This window comes from Eptesicus fuscus, chromosome 11 (assembly GCF_027574615.1).
Source record: "Eptesicus fuscus isolate TK198812 chromosome 11, DD_ASM_mEF_20220401, whole genome shotgun sequence".
Lineage (NCBI taxonomy): Eukaryota > Metazoa > Chordata > Mammalia > Chiroptera > Vespertilionidae > Eptesicus > Eptesicus fuscus.
In genome coordinates this window covers 87,059,172-87,081,271 of record NC_072483.1, presented here as the reverse complement: position 1 = coordinate 87,081,271, position 22,100 = coordinate 87,059,172, and the positions used below count along the sequence as shown (strand labels likewise).

General features: G+C 42.9%; 1 protein-coding gene across 1 annotated transcript in view; it reads left to right on the top strand.

Moving 5' to 3' along the window:
* PLCL1 (phospholipase C like 1 (inactive)) overlaps positions 1-22,100 on the top strand; it is a 252,641-nt gene that overhangs the window by 95,823 nt on the left and 134,718 nt on the right. The gene's annotated exons all lie outside the window — the stretch shown is intronic.

Below are 22,100 nucleotides of genomic sequence, written 5' to 3'. Positions count from 1 at the left end.
CGGCAGGGAAGGGGAGTGAGGGGTTTGGGCTAAGTACGTTTTGTGCTTGCTTTCTTCAATCCCACAGGGGATTGAAGATCCCGTGAATTCTGGCTGGAATAAAAACAAGGACCCACCTCAACAGGAAAAGGGTAGGGGGCGGGTCTCAGAAGGGAAGATGGAGACTAAGCCGCGTCTATTACCAGCAGGGCCAAGCCCGGGCTATCTTTGTCCCTATAAACATGTTTAGGTCTGGCAGGTGGAGGCCATTTTCTTGTTGCCTGGCCTACCTTAGAGCAGCAGTGTAGAATTTTTGCTGTGATTTGTAAGACTCTGAGGACATTTCATGTTTGTTTGTTTTTTTTTTGAAGAGCATACAGTCATTGACCTGGACTGGAACTACAGGGGGACCCAGCTGTTGTGGGAAACAATTTACAAGGCAGACTACACTGGCTGGTCCTTAATTGCATGACTAATTTCTCCATCCAAATTGCACGCATTCTTTTCCCTTTCATGGCAGAAGCTCCCGTACCTTTCCACAGATGGTCTGGTGGGTTTCTGTCTTCCTGTTGAGAGGCGGCCTTACTGAGGAGGATTTCACAGCCATCAGGACAGACCCTAGCCCTCCTCCGGCGAACCTGTCTACCAACAAACCAACCGACCAACCCACCAGCTGATCTCTTTACCATAGGACAGGTTTACTTAAATTCAGAGTGAGGCATAAATGTTATTACTACAAGCTCCGCTGAACATGAAAGGGAAAACGGAGAGGCCAAAGAAGTTGGGAGAGGAAATTAAAACCGGAGGGCTGTGGTTTTTTACACACTTTACATTTGTATTCCCACTTTTGTTTAGGGCTAGACTGTCAAATATCTTTCATGGATCAGGAATGGCCTATTTTAGAAGAAATTCGGTTGAATAGCAAAGAAGTAAGACATGGTGTGACTCAAGGACCCAAAGAAATAGCGTTTTCTCTGGTTTCGGTTTCTGTGCTTCTCCCCACACTTTCTCTGTTCAGCCATGACTACTTACAAGGATTGCAGGGCCCCCTGTTACTCAGTTGCCTTTTCCACAGAGTTACCATCCAGGACATGTGCCTGGTGTCAGCACTGAGCCTGTGGAAGGAGGGGGTGCTGGAACCTGGGGGTTTTCTTTAGCTTTTGATGGCTTAGGAATTGCAGTCCCAGGACATCTCTGCTGCCATGGACCCAGTTATTCCCCATGTCTAGGTACTGATGCTTTCTTATAACTCACCGTGTGTGTGTGTGTGTGTGTGTGTGTGTGTGTGTGTGTGTGTATATGTGTGTGTGTGTGTGTGTGTGTGTAAAGGTGGTTTTAATTTAAGAGCTCTTCCTTAGTCACCTACTATGAGTAAGACACTTCCGGGTATTGCAGGGGTTCAAAGTGAGGCTGGGCTGTGGCCTTGAGTTAATGTTAAAGAGGGAGCGATGGGGTTCGGGATGGTGGAGACCTGGAAGACAGGAGTCTAAGCCCTTCACTGTGCATGCTAATAGGGGAGGTCACATCCAAGGGGAAGGCACCTTGCTCAGCTCTGCTGGTTGGGCTTGGGTTTCTCCTTTGGCGAGGCTTAGGGTCCATGTATAAAAAGTGAGACATGAATAAAGAAAATATTTAAAGTATCCTCTCCTAGAAACAAAGCATATATGAGTGAAACAGTTACTGGTTCCCTGCTTTTTAAAAGGCTTGTGACTTCCTAGTCAATTCTTGACTATTCAGGAGTTCGTTATCTAGTGGGAGAATTATCTAAGTTGCTCTCTTTTTCTCCTTTTATTTCTGTCTTTCATCTGATCTTTGTGTCATTTCTATATACTAATTTATCCATAGCTGGTAGAAAAAAAAATAAAAAGATGAATTGCAGATCTTTAGAAGGATTGGTGAAGAAAAAGCTCTGATGTTTGGGCAAAATGAGGGTGATTGGTGAATTGGTCATTTGTTCTGCTTCCTCATCATGATGGCTAATGACTGATGGGAGTTCATGGCCCTGGGCCTGCTGAGTGACTTAGGTCAAGGTGTGTCTTGGGCAAGAGTGGGAGGAAGGTTTTTGATATTCATAGTTTTTCCTTATTTTTATATATTGTCCTGAACTATGGCCTGCATTGTGCAGTGGTTTTGTAAAGCCTTTATGCTTTCTTTTTGCATACAGTATTTACATTTCTGAGCCTAAAATCCACTTTCTGCAAGAGTAAGCCGGGTTAAAAATGGTTATAGTCGCAGAAATACATGCTGTGAGATGCTCCCAGGAACCTGTAAGGCAAATGTTGTGAGAGCATTTTGGTTCAACAGACTTAACTCTAATGCATCTCAGCTAATTAGAATTTATAGCAACTGTCATTCAATATTAGTGGCTCTAGTTAAAGGATGAGTACTTAAAAATGAATGTGGTTCCTTCTCTTATCTCAGGAAAACAGTTGGGTTTGCCAGCAAGTGGTTTGTTGTTAGGATGCCTTCTAGGCTATAAATGGACAGGAAACTGTCTTCCAAGGAATCTTTTTCTTGAGCTCTTTTAAAAATAGAGTGAGGAAGGGATCCTATGGTGAAATGTCTAATGGCTCCTGAGTCCACTTTCAGTGAGTTCATGGAAGGTTATTAACATGCAGCTGTAGTGGGGAGTGTTCATTAGAGCCGAGGAGGAAATTACCGTTCATGCTCTTGACCTTGTGAAGGCAGCATCGTCACACCTACACCCACACCCACTCCCACCCACCCCCACACCCACGCCCACACCCACACCCACTCCTATACCACATCTACTCCCACACCCACTCCCACATCCACTCCCACATCCACTCCCACACCCACACCCACACCCACACCCACTCCCACACCCAAACCCACACCCACACCCACTCCCACACCCACATCCACATCCACACCCACACCCACATCCACATCCACATCCACACCCACTCCTATACCACACCCACACCCACACCCACCCCCACGCCCACACCCACACCCACTCCTATACCACATCTACTCCCACACCCACTCCCACACCCACTCCTATACCCACTCCCACTCCTACACCCACTCCCACATCCACATCCACTCCCACTCCCACACCTACACCCACTCCTACACCCACTCCCACATCCACATCCACACCCACTCCCACACCCACACCCACTCCCACATCCACTCCCACATCCACTCCCACACCCACTCCCACACCCACACCCACACCCACACCCACACCCACACACACACCCACACCCACACCCACACCCACACCCACACCCACACCCACACCCACATTCACATCCACACCCACACCCACACCCACTCCCACTCCAAGGAATTTATGTTAAATAAATTCCCACTCCTATACCCACTCTCACTCCCACACCCACACCCACTCACACTCCCACTCCCACTCCCACACCCACTCACACACCCACTCCCACACCCACACCCACACCCACACCCACACACACACCCACACCCACACCCACACCCACACCCACACCCACACCCACACCCACACCCACACCCACACCCACACCCACATCCACAAGGCCTTCCCCGTAACCACAGCAATCAAATCAGGAGGTTTCTCTTTCTCTTTCCCTCTTACACTCAAAAGCACTAGTAAGCAGATTGATGCTATTTGAGTGAGTACTTCAGGTAAGAGAGGCAGACGTTTAAGTTCTGACCTCTGCATAAAGTTTTGTAAGCCAGTTTCTTTCTTCATCTCAGTTCTCTCATCAGCTATTTCTATGGATTGTGATCACCAAGGACCCTGTGACGTTTTTTCTCTGCCATATCAGCCTCTAAATGTAGATGTTGTTTGATAAAGACATTTTGGAAATAAACTTTAGACATGGAATTTTGAAAACAAACACAAAGTACACACAGTTACAATGAAATATTAAATAGAAATTAATCAGGTGTTTGATATTAAGGATTAAAAAGCTTAAAATTAATTAGTTCCCAAAGAGAAAATGCTATAAAATAAAACCAAAGGAAAGATAAAAATAGGATTTTTTTCCCCATGGAGAGATATGACTGACTTGGGGCTCATACTGTCCCCTAAGTATTTCAGATGATATTTGTTTTTGTCTTTTTCCATTGAATTATTTTTCTTTTCTTTTTTTTTTTGGAGAGAGTGGAAAGGACAGGGAGAGGCAGAGAGAGAGAGAAACATTGATGTGAGAAAGACTCACATCGATTGGTTGCCTCTCACCAGGGCTGGGGATTGAGCCTGCAACCAAGGTACATGCCCTTGATGGGAATCAAACCCAGGGCCCTTCAGTCTGTAGGCCGACGCTGGCTAGGGCTCAGACAGTATTTGGATGGCTGTGTTGCTTTGCACTTTGCCCTTGGAATGGGCCGGGCAATGATTCCAAGGTTGGTGATGAATAGAGAGGTCACTTCCCAATGACCCTAGAACAGACTCATACCTTCAACTCAGATGTGACAGCTTCATGTTTGTGTGTCACAGATATCTCAAATTTTAATTTAAATTTCTTGATCTTCCCATAGAAATATGCTTCTCTTCTGGTCTTTAGAAGTAAAGAATATTTCTGTCTTCTTAGAATTTTGGGATCCACCTTTGACACCCCCCTCTACATTCAGTGCATCATAGTGACACATTGTTGTGCTTCCTTCCATTTCTACCTGGCCACTGGGCTAGTTCAAGCCACGTACCTGCACAGATGTAGTAGCCTACCTGATCTCGTAACTTCCATGTTTCCCTTCCCTCACACTCTTCTCACACAGAGGTTAGGATGTGATACAAGCTATACTGTGTAGTGTGCCTCGAGCTAGGATGTCTGAGACAAGATAGACATCAGCCCTCTCAGTCCTCTCTGACGGCTAAGGTAGGCAGCAGGTCCTCGCTGCTTGGGCTGTTCTACTCTCCCCCAAACATGGTTTCTGTTTTGGGCCCTGAACTTCATTTGTCCCATTTCCCACTAACAGATAGGAGGGAAGGGGCTGAGGTTTGAGTGATCTGGGTGGGATGGAGCATTGCTAGTTTCCAAAGGCTCTCAGGTGACCTAAATGTGTAGCCAGGTTTGAACACCACTGTGCTATGGATGTGTTTCTTAAACTGTTTAAATGAAAGCATATTTCTACCTTTCTCTACATTTCTTCTTTGAAAATTCATAAGAAATACTCTGTGTTATGAAGGACGTATATCCAATTAAATAGACCTCAGGCCTAAAATAAGAGCTAAACACTTGCAAGGTTGCATAGTTTCAAACGTCAAGCCTGGGTTTGGTGTTGCTATTTCACATGCGACTTACAGTGTTTTGGTGCTTAATGAACATAAATGAAAGGAACTTGGGCCTGTCACTCAGAAAGCAAATGAAGTAACTGACACTTTAATGATTAAGTTGACTAAAATGTCATAATTTTTAGTGAGGAAATTTCTTGATTAAAAAAAATCATGTGTTTTTAGTTTTCAGAAGGAGACTAGATTTTGCTTTCCAGATGATATAAAAATCTGATAGAAATCCATTGATTTAATCAGGCGATTTCTGTGTTTTGAAATAAAGCTACTCATCTGGCATTTTTCATTAAGGCTTGACAACAGCTGGCTGCCTCCCAGAATGCAGTATCGTGTCAGAGATTATTGTATAAAGCCCTGGATCAGCTGGCATTGTATTTACTTAAAGTGATTATGTGTACATTTCTTCACTCTTGGGCTGAAAAAAAATGCTGAACTTGGGTGAGGAAACAGTATTGCTTCAACCACAAAAGGCCATTTCTACTCCGCTATGTTCCACCTAGGAACACTGTCTTTCCTGTTGGGCCTAAATAGTACATTTTATTTCAATTGTTTTAGCAAGTTATTTTTAAATACTGTGACTTATATTTTGGTTGAATTATGTGGCTTTAATGAAGTGATTTGGTAGCAGTATTTAAGATCAGAATAGCATCATTTAAACTACTTAAGTATACACATCTAGGAGAGTAGCTGATTTTATTTGTCCTTTCTGTTGATTTCTGACTTAGAGATTTGAGTGCGTGAGCTTTTAACTTAAACACACACACACACACACACACACACACACACACACGATTATTACATCTCTCTATTAAGCAATCACTTCCTAAAGTTGTGGGGTACCCATGTCTTGCTGAAAGTTCTGGAATTCCAAGGGCTGAGATTAGACTAGACAAAAATATATCGCTAAGTTCAGATATTTTATTTAAAAATTAGAAATTCGTGCACAGGTAGGGTCCCTAGGCCTGGCCGGTGATCAGGGCGGATCTGTGGGCCAAGCAGCAGGGCAATTGGGGGCCCCACTGGCACCTGCCTTGGCCAGCCTAGCGCCGCCCGCTCACCAGCCCTGCCCCCACCGCCGGTGGTCTCCTCCCTCTGCGGGGCAACCGGCGGGGTGATTGGGGGGCCTCCACTGGCACCCACCTTGGCTGACCTGGGGCCTGTGGGCTGGGGGCAGCTCCTGTGTTGAGCATCTGCCCCCTGGTGGTCAGTGTGCATCCTAGCAACCAGTCGTTCTGCTGTTCAGTCGATTTGCATATTAGACTTTTATTATATAGGATACCCAAGATTGCAGCACTAGAAGTTCACTAGCAAAGTACCCAAAGGAGTAACCAAACTAGGTGTTTTCCTTTTACTCAAGCTAAGAACTGAGATAGGACACACGTGCCCATGTGGACTGCAGTAATAATTTTCTCAATGAAGGGAGTGAACTGCTTTTGGTTAAAAATTGATTGTATGGTGATGGATGGTAGATAGACTTACAGTGGTGAACACTGTGTAGAATATATACTTGAAATATATACTATCATGTGTGCCAATTTTACAATCAGAAAATTCAAAAATGTATTGAATACAAAAGAATTGATTAAATAAAAGAAATGAGGTTTTGTGCTTTGATTGTGATCATTTTTACCATGGAACCAGAAGGTGGGATTTGTCCAGCACCTCAGTGCTGCTGTGACTCCCAGTTACTGTGTGGGTTTCTAGCCCTCACGATGTTACTTTTCTCTCTCTCCCTTCCTTAGTTGGGAGAAAATAACAAAACCTCATAGATACTAGTATGTCTCATTGCAAACTTTACACTGTGGCCTCGCTGGGACCTTTAATAATGTTTGGAATTTTTTTATTTATTTATTTATTTATTTATTTATTTATTTATTTATTTATATCTTGGGGATCCCTGTCCAGTGGCTTCCAAACTTAGCTGCTTGCAGAGGTCCCCTGGTGAGCGGCTTTTGGTTAAAAGTTGAACCCCCAATTTTGTCCTGGACCTATTGAGTCAGAGTTTCTGAGGATGGCGCTGGGGAAATCTTTCTGAGTGAGGTCAGCCTTTCCCTGGTTCGGGGAATGGTATTTGGATGCCCCTGGCAATCCACCCTCGGAGACCGACGCTTCTCAATTCCATCCACGTTTGTAAGTTCCCAGTCCTAACTTTCCCCTTAGAAAGTGATGGGTCCTTTCTTTTACCCCAAAACTAAGGCCACCCAAGAAATATCCTTTATGTTCCCTTTTGTTGACCTCAGAAGTGTCTCCAGAGAGTTATCGTCTTTCTTTGAATTTCATAGGAAAGGGGTCCTGGTCAGAGAGTAAACTCCACGTCTGCCTTTCAGTTTATCCATTTCCATCTTTAGTTCTCTTTGTATCACTATGTAACCTTCCCCCCATTTTTTAAAGTTCATCTCTTTTCTTAGCCTTTGGACACACAGATTTCCCCTATTGGGAAAATTCTTCCTCCTATAACCCTGCTACCATTGAAATGCTCAGTCTTCCCCGCGCCGAACTTCCAGAGAGAATGATTGATTTCTTCTTTTTTAAAAAATCTCTTTATTGATTAAGGTGTTACATATGTGTCCTTATTCCCCCATTATTTACCAGTAAGTTTTGTGACTCTTATTCTTTCCACTCTAAACCTACCCCCTCAGTAATTTCCTCTAATTATGAAATCAATTTTCTTTTCTAGCAGTTAGATTGGTGTTTCCAAGCAGGATATAAAAAGTATGAGTACTGTGAAAAGAAAAGGCTTTTCTTTATCTTCTTTAGAAAATAAAATTATAACTATACAGAGGATGCATGAATTTTATCTATTATGAACATTTAATGGGTAAACATGGTTGCCCCAGTAAAGATTTGGGCCTCCCCCCAAAGATAGGATGAGAAGACAAATCTGTCCTGATTTTTCGCTGACATGTTCATCACAGGTTCTCTTGTGTAATGGTCCGTGACTAGGTAAGGCATAGGTTTTGGTATCCAAGGATGAATACTTAGTTTATTGCAAGAGGTTTTAACCAGACCTCTCCTAATTTGGAAAAAATTTCTGTTGCTATAATGTGGGAATCCATTTATTACTAGAATATCAGAAAATGTCCACATTCTCTGGAATTGCTCACAACTTATAAACTTTTATTTTTATTTCTTAATTTATTTTTATTTACTTTCTTAAATTAAAAAATTATGATGAAAGTATTCCATGGAAATGATTATCAAATAGTTCTATAAGGCATATAAAAACCCCCAATGTATTTAAAAAAAAATCTTTATTGTTGGAAGTATTACATATGTCCCCTTTTTCTCCCCATTGACACCTTCAAGCCGCCCCTGCTCTCCCCCCAACCCCATCCCAGGCCTTCACCACCCTGTTGTCCGTGTCCATGGGTTACCAAATATTGTTTTCTCTCTTTTCTCACTGCCTTGTCCCACCTACTAGTAGAACCATTTCATTTATTTATTCAATTAATATTTATTACATAATTACCATGTGCCAACTGTTCTAGGTGCTGGGCATGCCATTACCTCTCCCTTTTGTTTCCTAAATCCACGGCCTCTTCTTTTTTGGTTTATTCCTTTGTTTTGGTGGAGCATATCCTGTAGTGGCTTCTTGAGAAAGGGTGCTTTGGCAATGACTTTTTTAGACTTGGTATGGACGGGTGGACTAATTCAGTGTAGGATGATCAAACAAGTTGGCTAGAATTTTCATTGAGACTCCCACCCCCAATATCACTATACATCAATCTTTTCTCGTGGCAGTGTAGTGTCCCCCAGAGAAGGATCCCCAGTTTCCTGCTATGGGAGTGCAGTCTGAAGCCTTATTTCATCCTCAAAAGTACTTGCCCTCTTTGGTTTCCACTGTGCCTGCTGAGTTTGCAACCCCCATGCTTCCCTTTCTCTGAGGGTAAACCTCAGATTTCTAGTGTCTGGTAAAGGTTAGGACTTGGGAGCTACGGTGTACTGGTAAATGTTTAACAACCAGCTCACTTGAAAAATCAAAACAAAACTGATTTGTAGCATTTGCCAATTTCTGTCCTACTCCCGCTATGGTTGATTTCAAGCTACCAATGTGAGGTCACTGCAGAGTGACTCTTGCTGTTAAAAGCCACATGAAGTCCACCAATGATTGAGAGTCTAAAACCCCTTCATTTTAGCAACTGCTCTTATTTCATCTTCCCAAGTACCCAGTGTCTCCTTTTCCTAAGCATTTCCAGGAGCAAATTGGCTCGCTTCTTGTAGTCATTGGCTTGACTTTTCTTCTCTCAGCTCAAATGTTTTCTCCATCTGCTTTCCATCTTCAAATGTTGGATCATAATCACCTCTTCATTTTGTTGCAGTTGGAGTTTGTGTTTTTGTTTCCTGTTGTCTTAGGGGTTTTAGAATTTTGAGAGAAGAAGGGAGTGAAAAAGTCTTTAAGTTGCTATCACGATCCTGAAAGTGCTAGTCATTTTTCTAAACACCAAATAGAGTTATAAAATGATAACATGTTGTTAGCAGTATTTTGAATAATCTTGTCTAAATCTTTAAAAATCTAATCTACCTAATAAAAGAGTAGCATGCTAATTGACCATACCTTCACGATGCCCACCAGCCAATTAGGAGTGAGTATGCAAATTAACCCAACAAAAATGGTGGGTTAATTTGCATACACGGGCACCGAGTGGCTGGGGGTGTACCGCACCACCCCTGGCTGCTCCTGGCCTCTGAACAGCATAGGAAGGTGGAAAGGCGGTGGCTCCGGGCTGGAGCGGAAAGGCGGCTCCGGTCAGAGCGAAGGTGGTCCTGGCAGCCAGGGAAAGGAAGGCCCATTCTGGCACGAATCTTCGTGCATCGGGCTTCTAGTTTATAATATAATAAGCTGAGAAGTAATTTTTGACTTTGCTACATAGGCCAAGTTATTCAGTGCGTATACACATTGCAGATCAGGGCATGCTTGGAAATTACAGCAGTGGGATTCTGAACTTGAAAGACATGAAGGATGTGGATTACTTGAGAGAGCTACCAAGTTTTGAGTTATCTTGTACTCAACCCTCACAGTTCCTCTATCAGATAGTATAGCCATAGACAGGTGTTATTGAGTTGTGAGGTAAGTATTTTGTTGGGAGAGGTTGGGTGAGGGTGGGGATGAAGGCATATTTATTCAGTTATCAAATTAGAAATACAGAATATCCCAATCAAGTGTGTGCCCCTTTTAGGTGTTAGTAGTTGCTCTTTTTATTTTGTGGTTGATGATGATTTTCAAGACAAGTTAACACAGTGGTTAAGGCATAGGCTCCTCAGTGCTCGTGTCCCAGAGTGTGGCTCTGCTGGACACTGGTCATGGGACTTTGAGCAAGTTTCTTCACCTCTTGGTGTCTCTGTATTTCATCTTTAAAATTAGGATCAAATAGAAACTCTTCATAGGCTTGTTGTGAGGATTGAGTTAGTATGTTAAAGCACTTATGTGAAGCATAATAAATGATCAATACATAGTAATTATTAATTGTTACTGTTGTTGGCACTAGCGATAACAAAATCGGTATTGGTTAAAACCTGTCTACTTTTAAAATGTACATGAGTATCATTAAAGTCATACATAAACACACATTTTATTGGAATGCCTTGTTGTATGCGATCTATATTTTGTAGCTTTATAACTCTTCTGACAATTTAACTTAACAGACATAAATTGAGTGTCAACCATGTATGATTTTTAGTACGCTAAATGCTGAGGTTATAGAGTTTCCCAAATGAACTTAATTTGGAAAATAATTAGAACCTTTCCTCAACCTTCACACCACAGTGAACTCCAGATGGATCAATGATAACATGTTGTTAGCAGTATTTTGAATAATCTTGTCTAAATCTTTAAAAATCTAATCTACCTAATAAAAGAGTAGCATGCTAATTGACCATACCTTCACGATGCCCACCAGCCAATTAGGAGTGAGTATGCAAATTAACCCAACAAAAATGGTGGGTTAATTTGCATACATGGGCACCGAGTGGCTGGGGGTGTACAATAGAGCCCTAGAAGTACTCGTAGTAGATCGGGGTGAATACTTAATGCATTTGGAGTAGAGGAAGTTTTCCTCCTTCTTGACATCAAAATAAAAAACCTTAAAGTAAAAGATTGATACATTTGACTAAGTAAAATTTTAACTTCCGATTGAGGGAGGAATACCCAAAACAAAGTCAAGAGTGAAACACAAACCGGGAAATAATGAGAGTACATATGACAGACAAGGATGAATTTAATTGCCAATCAATGGTAAACTGGCAGACAGCCTAGAAGAAAACTACAAGCACAGGCCATTCACGGAAAAAGAAATTACAAATGGTATGTAAAGATATGCAAAGGTCCTCACTAAAATGTAAAGACATTTAAATCAAAAGACATTTTTCATTTATTGGGAATGAGGCTGCTGGTGTGGGTGCAGGGCGGGAAGAGATGCCCATGTGAATTTCTCCAGCCGCCAGTCTCGGGAGAATATCGTTTGGGGGTGCAGTTATCTTGGCGTCAGACCTGAGTAGCCAGGCTCCTCCTTATCTCTGCTTTCAAGATACCCTCTTGAGCGCTCTTCCCTGCACTTCTGTTTCCTTGGAAAAGTGCCCTGGCAGGTTTTCTGGGATTTAATGATGCCTTCCATCTGTGCATTAGTCACAGGTAGCAATCATTTCATATTCAGATGAGCCACGCATGGGCAACATTTAAAAAGTCTTCCTTCTGAAAAAGCCCGAGTTGGCTGGTGTGTGGCCCTTCCGTGTGTCAATGAAACGTTCACCCTGTTTTCTGAGGCCGTCTTCTGAAGACCCGGTGCACATCTTTCCCAGGGGTCCCGTGTCTAGAAAACAAAACAAACCCTTGGAGCTTCGGGGGGAGAATGGGACTAGATGGGTTGGTTTGTGGGTTCATTGATTCACTAAATATTTACTGAGTACTTACTGCGTGTCAGATACTGTTCTAATCATTGGGGACACAGGAGTGAACATGTTTCCATGGAGCTAAATTTTAGGGGAGTAGAGACAGACAATTAACAAAATAATAATTTAATAAAGAAAGAATTTCAAATGGCTGCTATGAAGAAGATAATAAAGAGAAGGCAATAAAAAGGAGAGGGATGGAGGTGGTCAGATAAATAGATACCTATGCATACACATTAGTACCTCTCAACTCTACTGTTCATCAGAATCACCTGTAGGACTTAATAAAACATAGATTGCTGGCCCCTCCCAGAGAGTTTGAGACTCAGGATGGGCCTGGGAGTTTACAATTGTAACAGGTTGTCCTGTGCTGCTGCGGCTGTGGCTCTGGAGAAGCACTTGGAGAACCACTGGCAGAGGGTGCAGGGCGGTCCCAGAAAGCCTCTTCAAAGCGGTGGTGCTTGGGTAGAGACCTGAGTGATGCGAAGGAACCAGTGATGTGAAGATCATCAGTGGTGAGGTGGGTGAGGTGGAGGGTGGGAATGAAGAAGTGCTTTCCAGGTAAAGCAGAGAAGCGGTGGTCTGAAGAGAGCAAAGAGGCTAGTGAGGCTGCTGTGTAGTGACTGGAAGGGACAGTGGCAGCAATGAAACCAGGGAGAAAGAGGGGCAGAGGGCAGGTCACGGCAGCCGTGGCTCTCCACCCTGAGAGCACGCTTAAATAAAGCAGTGCCGGGCCCGCCCTGCGGACTCCGATGTCATGAATCTGCGAGGCACTTAGGACTTGTTAAAAGCTCCTGAGGCGATTCTGATGAGCAGCCAAGACTGAGAATGATGGACACGGCCCTTTGAAGCTGGGTAGGGGTAAGACTTTATTTCAAGGATGATGGGAAGCCATGAGCAGTAGAGGACACTGCTGGAATGAGTTTATAAGGGTAGTTAAGAGGGAATAGGAGGCCAGTTAGAAAATATACCATTTTCCCAGTTAAAGGTGTTGTTGGATTAGTGCAGGTGGTGGTGGTGGTGGTGAGAAGCAGGAGGCAGGATGGTGGTGAGATTTTGGGGTAGAACAGAAAGGACTTGCAGACAGGCTGGGTGTGAGGGATGAGAGAGAGGAGCAGACTCAACTACCATTCCAGAGTCACTTTCAACCTTTCCTAAAAGGCTTATTGGAGTTAACGTGTCCACACTAAAAAATGTTTTTAATTTTTCCCCAAACCTGGGGCCCTATTGTACCCTGTCCAGCACCTGAACCCAGAGACCCCTGACCACTCAGGAAGGGAGGTGAGACATGACTAATATTCTGAGAGATTGTTTTCTGAGCATGAGCACGAGTGGGGCATTTTTTTCAAAGATCGTGTATTGTATGGTCACACGGATTTAAACAGGTAAGGATTTATGGCATATCAAGTGATGTTAAGAAGGTCATTGAACTCAGGAAGGGAAGAAGGTAATGAAAAATTCATTATTAGCCATATTTTAAACTCCAGGTCCAGTGCCTTGAAAATCCGTTTTATACTACGAACATCAAAGTCAGCATACACGTTTCTGGAGGAAATAATTGCCAATGCTAATAGGATATAATTAAAAATTTTTTTCAATATTTCTACTGAATCTCTTTTGCTAAATATTAAGTAGGCAGAATAGTAAGATAGGAATGTGGTTCATATGTGGACATTGGCTTTTTGACTTCACTCTAATGGTTGCTTAACATTCTCCTATAATGAAATTGTTTCTAGTAATAAAATTGCATTGCAAAAACTTCCTAGATTATTTGAGGCCAAAATTAGACACCTAGAATAACAAAATAATTCTTGCCTGAGGGCTGCTGTAGATGAGAGAAGCTGGTTGTGAAATCATTGTGACCGTATTCTCTCCTGTAGAATGCTGCTGAGGAGAGGAGGTTCATCGTGTTCCAGCTAAGAGTCTGGAGGTGGGAACAGTAGTGAAAATAGTGGGCTGAGAAGGTCAGGGGTACAATAGGTTGCTTGACTGGAGTGGCTATAAAATTTATGGCTCATAGTTCAGTTTGGTGAAGGTTTATTTACGAAATGAACAAACATACATGCTTTCATACCATGCTGGTTGTTGAGATGATAATGGCTTATAAGTACCGGTAGTGTTCTGCCATGGTTGTCTATTCAGCCTCACCCTCAGCCTTTCTTCTGGGAACAGTGCCCCCTTTCCTCTGGGAATGGCTCAAGCTTCCAGTGGTTACTGACTCCTTCCTTATATGACCCTGTACCTTCGCTTCTCCCATCCTTTCTCTTACCTGGGACACAGTGGACTGGCCTGGAGTGGGCATCTGACTCAAGCTGGTCCTTCTCTTGAAATTTTCAAGTGCATTGGGAAAGAGTCAGTTCCTTTTGCGGTGGGGGGGGAGTTCATGAGACGTGAAACCCAGGGGCATCTGAAAGCCAGGTGTGCTGCCCAGGGAAGGAAGCCCAGGGAGTGGGTCAGATCATGGAGAGCATACTTTCTGCAGCCAGAGTGATCAGTCCCTTAATAACAGGACACTTTAGGATGCTTCCTGTATATTTTCATTTTGCATAATCTCATTTTAGCAGGGTCTGTCACATACCAGAAGGAATCCGGACAAACACACAGGCACTGTATATAGGAAAGATGTTTTTATTAAAGTCTAGAGGCTGTTGGCAACCAACTAAATCTGAGGTTTATAACACTCTGAACTGGTTGGACACGACTGAGGACCATGGACTTGTGTCTGTAGAAATCCTATGGATTGAGTGAGTGATTGATTGGCTTGGACACTTGAGGCTGTTTATTGGCACTCTAGCCAAGCAGTGAAAGGTTGTGTCCTGTCTTAGATCTTCCCAGCCCTGTCAGTACTCTCCTGATGATCAGCTAAAGATTTGATAAATTACTTTTGCCTGAAGTGCAATTCATTGATAATGGCTTATTTTGTTTCCTTTCCCAGTTAGTACTTACCTTTTAATTCGTTGGAGTGAGTTATTTGTGGATTTAAGGTCTGCCATGTGATAGATACTGCCATTTATTTCATTGAACTCAATCTTCAAGACAATCTTATGAGGTAGAAATTGTTATCCTTATTTTATAGTAGAGGAAAACTAAGCACATAGAAGCTAGGCAGCTTGGCTAACTGAGGTCATATGGCTCAGAGGGTATAACTCAGTAGACACTGAACAGCACTACTTCCTTCAAAGTAGGCTATTGGCCTATTTGAGTTACCTCCTTACCTGCCATTAGGAGGGAAGTGGGCAGTGGTTGCCATGGTAATCCTAGGGACCATAAAGTTTATGACAGCTTGCCATGCATCAGGATTAGCCCAGTTGTGCCAGAGTCTTACTATCAACCAAGAGTCACTCAACTACACACATAGACTGAGTGAAGGTTGCTTGTGTGCCATTTTGATCAGAGGAGAATTCCTTAGGGTTATTGGGAATTATTAGGTGTTACCTTATGGTGATTCAGAACCTATGGGGCCTCTAAATGACTTCTTATGGTTCTGAGTCCTAGAGGTATATCAGAAATAGTTCAGACCTGAAACCTTTACAGGGACCAGAATCATGCTCTTGCTTACATATTAATAGAGCAATAGTCAATATCTCATCGTTAACTCAATTTTAGAGGTATCTGGGTTAATTAATAGAGTGCTATAGTATTGATATTCTTCTACTGAATTGAATTAAATCTGTATGGATTAAAATATTTTCCAAGTATTTTTAATAACACTGTATATTCCAGAGATTTAAAAAAATGTTGTCCTCACCCTGGCTGGTGTTGCTAAGTGGTTAAAGCATTAGCCCATGGACCTAAAGATCATGGGTTTGATTCCTGGTCAAGGGCATATACCTGGATTGCAGGTTCGATCCCCAGCCCTGGTCAGGGCTTGTGCAGGAGGCAACCGATTGATGTTTCCCTCTCACATCGATGTTTCTTTCTCTCTCTCTCCCTCTCTCCCTCTCCTCCTCTCTCTTAACCTCTCCCCCTCCCTCCTTCCCTTCCACTCTCTAAAAATCAACATTAAAAATATTCTTGGGTGAGGATTAACAAAAACATTTTTAAAGAAGTTGTCCTCTTTTTGCTAGCTTCCTAAGTAGACACTAATGCCATAGTGAAATAAAGCCACATGGATCTTGACTGGCGCACAACCCAGAAACCATGCATACCTCTGTCATGGGACAGAGCTGAAGCATCTTGCCTTGTGTATATGGTCGGGATTTTGTTTTTCTACTTTGGCTGTGACCCAGTATAAAATACGGGGGCTGACACCCCATCATTGGGGTACATGAGTATTTAGAATTGAAGGCTATGAGAGACAATATGAAGAGGACAGTGGAAAGAAAGACTTATGCTTTGCCGTCCCAGCTGTAGAACCTTGATCCCCATTCCTCTTGGCCTTAGAATGAGGTGACTGAGAGAAATGATCTGCAGGTCCAGTTTCAGCTTAAAACCTGGAATTCTCTAATGCCAGATAATTGGAGACTTGTTTGCTGGTGTCTGATCACAAAGCTTTGGAAACAGAAGAAAACCCTACACGTTATGTTGCTCACTGTGTTGGGATAGACACTGAGGCAGGAAGGCCTGCAGAGAGCCTCAGCTTAGCTTCTCTGATGACCTGCCTCCTGTTTCCTTCAGATGAGGGGGAGAGATTGTCATCTCCTGCGTGTTTCAGCATCTGTGGTTTCTTTCATGAAGAAGCGTCATAGTGGCTGTCAAGAACCAAGTGGTGGTTTAGTTATGCCGTGGCATCGTGTAATACCATCATGTGTGCACCTGAGAATAAGTGTTTCAGAAGCACTTGTTTGCTTAAGTATGATTATATTTAGAAAGGAGGTGCTTTGTGAGGGATCCCAGCTCTATACCTCTGTGAGTTTCATGTCTAAGCTCATTAGCAGCAGGGACTGTATTTGGCATTTTGCCATATGCACTGGTTCCTTGATCCTTTTCATGGCAATTATGGGAGAACCTCTGACAGGTGATAATGATAAAAGTATTGAAAAAAATATTATCTTTCAGATAAAACAATTGAGAAATGTTTTAAGCATTTGAGAGTGATATGTTGAGAATTACCAAACAAAAATCAGTAACAATTTCAAACTCCAGTGGGCATATCCATATTCATTCTCTAGGCAGTGAACATGCTAGTTACTATCAGAACATTCCACATTTCAGGAACAGGTGTCACCTTCATGAATCGTTTCCTTCCCATACCTATGCCCGTGACCTTAGCTTAGGCATTTATCACCACTCTTCTGGATTATTGTAGGAGTCCTCTAGCTTTTCTCCTGGCTCACATTCTTCTAAGTACCACCTTGCACCTCATCAGATAGTCCGAACCCAGCTACGATCAGGTCAAAGTCTTCAGAGGCTTCCTGCTGTTCAGCAGGTAAAATCCAAACCTCACCCCGTAGCACTGAAGGTCACTGGCACTGAAGGTCACTGGCGGTCTGGCGGGACTCCAGCCGTGTCCCTCTTCCCTCTCCAGCCAGCACTCTAAGTCCTAGTGGATTCGACTACCTGCGTTACTCGGCTGTTCTCTGTTCTTTCCTTCATAGGCATCTGCTATGTCACTTCTTCATATATTGCTCTCCTTCCATCATAATCAAGTCAAGCCCGACTGTTCATGCCTTCTCAGAAGCCAGGACCTCTGTTATTCTTTCAAATTCACTCGGTGGGAGTAACATTCTGTCCTCTAACTCTGTTAGAATACTGAAACTCACTTCTAAAAGCATTATGATTGTTCCTTCATGTTATTGTGGTTGCTGGTATATGTATGTTCTTTATGTTATATCCTTTTACTAGATTGCAACTTTTTGGGGTAGGGGGTCTTGTCTTTTGTTTTTGGTTTTATTTTTCCTTTGAATAGTACCTTGCATGGAGTTGGCCTTGCCAGTTGAATGGGCCAGTAGATGAAGGGTTTTGTGGTGAAACCCCTTCCCTTGAAGTTTCTTTCTTTGATCTAGAAATTTCTCACTAATGTGAGATTGGTGAGTTTTGAGTGATCTTGGGTATATGTAGGTGTATTTTTGTGCCATTAGGCTGATAAATTGCTAACCACTGGTGTTCTAGGCTGAATCTAGTTCTTGGGTTGCTGATCCTCTCACCTGTTCTCAGACCATCTCCTCCACAGGGAGCAACCACCCGCCCCCGGCCATCTGCCTCTGTTTACCAAGGGTCATCCCCCTGGAGAGGCCCTCATCTGAGTCAAGCGGTACACGGAAGATGATACTTTCTATGCCGTATTTTGCCTACATTCTTATTTTCTTGGGCATACTCCCTCGCTAAGTTAAATTTTGTAGTAATTGTTGCTTTCTGCTACTTTTATTTTTCACCTTTAATTCCTTAATTGTGACACATGGGACCTGCAAAATGTTTCCCATGTTTTTAAGTTGTCCTAAGGCAGATCTACTCCGTTAAAAGACTACTTTTAACCTTCTCAAGTTCAAATGCAAAGTGATCCCAAGTTTATATCCCAGATCTTAAATGGTCAGAAATACCACTGTATCTCTGGCCTGTCAATGTTCTCATATGGTTTCCCTCTACTTGGGTACTGGTTCCTATGTTGTTCAGGTTCAGTTTATTAGCTGGTAAGTACTCTCTGGTTAAGAGTTTGGTGGGATAAAAGATTAAAAGATGAGTGAATTGAACTTTCTTTGAATGGGGTGGGGTGGGAGGCAGACTAGACTTCTGCATGTCCATATTATTTCTAGCCTAATTTTTGAAATACTATATGTATATCTTCTTTAGAAATCATCATGAGAATTTGTTAGTGAAAGAATGTTGGATCAAAGCCATTAAGCTAGTGTGAAAATTTAAATCAGTAAATACTGGTTTTTAATAACTATTATGGAGCCTGTTTGAGCAAGGGGCTGGAGAACTAAAACATAAAGAAAATATAGCCTCCTCAGAAATAGAGAAGAGGATCAGTAGGTTTCAGGAAGACCATACTGCCTAAGGAAATCTCTCTCACTGTCTTCACACTTTATGCTACACATATATAGCAAGTTCTGTGACATGTTATTATCGAATGTGTCATATTCTGGCTAATCAAATGTTCTAATCTCCAGAGAGTGACCCTAGATATTACCAGGTTACAGAGAATTTGCATAAAATGAAACACACAATGTTTGACCACATTGATCTTCCCTTTAGAATGTATTTCAAGATTTTAAAGTACCACCTTGATTGTCACTGTAAATATGGATTAACATGATGTTAAAAGTCACCTATGATGAGAAAGTATAGTAATAATAGCTACTGTTAATTAAATGCTAATTATGTGTAAGAGTTTAGCTTTCCTTCTGCAGTCCGCACATCATCTCTGGGATATGAGGTATAAATATTTCTCTCTTTTCTGCATCCAGCGCAGCTAGAGAGCAGTCCGGTTCCTGAGTAGGGGCAGCTGGGGATTGAGAAAATGAAAGAAAGAGACAGACACAGAGATAGAAGAAAAAAGCTGGGGCCAGTTGGGACAGCTGTCCTCTGATGGAGAGACAGTGACCCAGAGCCGATACAGCGCGTTTATTTTATACAGCAAAATACCAGGAAGTTTTACTAAAGCCCAAGACAAAGGAGATTATGTGCATTCTTGTGGCTTCTTTGTAATCGTCACTTCTGGGTGGGCCTGGATAATCGTGTTTATTCCTGGTGCTTGGCTGGATTTAGATAATGAAACCCATCCCCTTGGTGCCTGAGCTGAAGGTCAGGCTGACAACACACCTGCCTCTGGCAAGGTATGTTTCCAGGGCATGACTCTGCCTGGCACCGCTGGATTCAGATGACAATCAGCTCAGGGGCCTTTCCTAGGCGCTCTCTACAGTGAGGTGTGAAGTGAACTCTCCTCTTAGCACAGGGTTAAGAAACTGGCCCACGGTCACTCATGTAGCTAGTAAGTGGTGGACTTGGGCTTCCTACCCAGGCAGTTTGGCTCCAGAATCTGTGCTCCTAACCAGTAATGTATCTTGCCTCTCAATCACTCCAGTGTTCTCCAACTTTGGTTTACTAGGAACCATCTTGGGGAACTGCCGACATGCAAATTCCTAGGCCCTAACCCTAGGGAGCTGGATTCGATCCATCTGGAGCTGGGCTTGGGAATCTGCATATGAACACGTGTCTACACGATTCTGTAGTGCTGCATCTACACTCTGAGAAATACCTGCTGGAGGCGGTAGCTCAGGTTTCTGTAATGTATATACATGCACATAGACATCTTTGTAACGTTATCTCCCACACCACAAGAATTTCTACTCCAGTATAGTGTACTGGGACATATTCTAGACAAAGAGGTAGAACAGTCCCCCTACCCCTCACCCCAAACTAGCTATGTGACTTAGGCCAGATTAGTTGTTTTAGAGTTCTCCAGGGGAACAGAACCAATAGAATGTGTAGATAAATGTATAGGCAAAATCCCATTGGTAAGCTCATCAGCAATTGGGCCAGTGATTACCACTATATAAAAGATGCACCAAATGTGTGACCAGTGAGACACCCTGACCACGGAAGGCTCTGGCTTGGCTCACCCAGAGTTGTTCTACCCAGTGTTTTTTAAAATGTGAATTTCTGTTAGTTACTAACAAATTTCAGATTTCTTAAAAAAAAACTGATGATCTGGCGACATTGCATGGCCACAATGGAGCTGAGTCACAAATGCCACCTGTGGGCGGGGCCTGCTGTCTCTCACCCCCCTTCCTGTATCTCCCTCACTTGCCTCATGGCATTTATCTCTTATTTCTGTGAGCTGCGGAGCCCCTGCAGGCATTTGAGCGCTGGGCCCTTGTTTCACTGGCTATTTTCTGTGGCGGCTCCACCTCTCTGATTAAAAATGACAGAGAAGTGGGGTTTCTGAAACACAGGAAAGCCTGTGTAGTTGGGAAATGGCTGTTTCTTTGGTGTGTGGGCTGGCGTACCTTCGTTTGAATGAATAAAAGGGATGCCTTATACTGCTGCCATCTTTCTTCGTTAGGAGGTGAGACACATTGTGAGCTGGGTTCTTCAGAGTCACTGAGGGGGTTGCTGGGAGGAACACTGATGTAAAGAGAACATGCTAATTGGCACAGAGTGGAATCAGTGTATCAAGCACTTTAAAATGTGCGTGTTGCCCCTCCTATAGCAAGGCTAGTTTTATAGGAAAACAGAGTGGGCAGTGGTTTGATAGTACGATTTCAAAGGTGAAATAGCCTCATAAGTTGCCCAGTGTTCTCTGAAGGCTGCAATTACCTTGACCAGGACACAGCCTTTTATTTCCCAGTGGGAAGGGAAGCAGGGGCCTCGGAGGGGAGCAGCATGGCCTAAACTGACACAGGAACATGCGGTGGTGTTAGATCTGTACAGCAGATACATGTCCACGGGGACTCGGGGAAAGATGAAACTCGGGGCCTTGTAAGTGTGGAAATAGCAGAGGGAAAAGGGTAGAGAATTGGAGGGACTTGGAGAACCACTGACGGTGAAGTGTAGCTCTCCCAGCCACCTCCCCCTTTTCTATGTTAACATGTCTATGCTGCTTTTTCTGTTCTTTTGACAAAATATATATAAATTGCCTTCAGGGCCCCCAAAATTAATTCCATCAGACATATGGTTTGCAAACATGCTCTACTTTCCTGTGTTTAAAAAATGTATTTCAGATGTGTAGCATTATTATGGTGTCTCTAGAAGTCATCCTTCATAAAAGTAACTCAGGAATGTTAGACTTGTTGTCAGCTTCTTGGCAAACAGTGTTCGATTATGTATTTATGCTCCACAAGATACAAGGTTTTGGAAATATTCTGGAATGTTTCCAGATTTCATTTTGGAACTCAGAATTTGGTTATTCTTTATTAATTCCAATAAGTACTAGTTTATAATAGTCATAAAGGTGTTAGCTCTGAATGGCTGCTGTATTCAATTTCAGTGAGAATGCTTTTGCTGTCACTTTCCCAGAGCATATATTTGAATATTGAATTCTGTGTGCATAGTGTTTTTCCTTGGTAGTTGGATTCCTGCAGGTGATTCATATGACGATCAT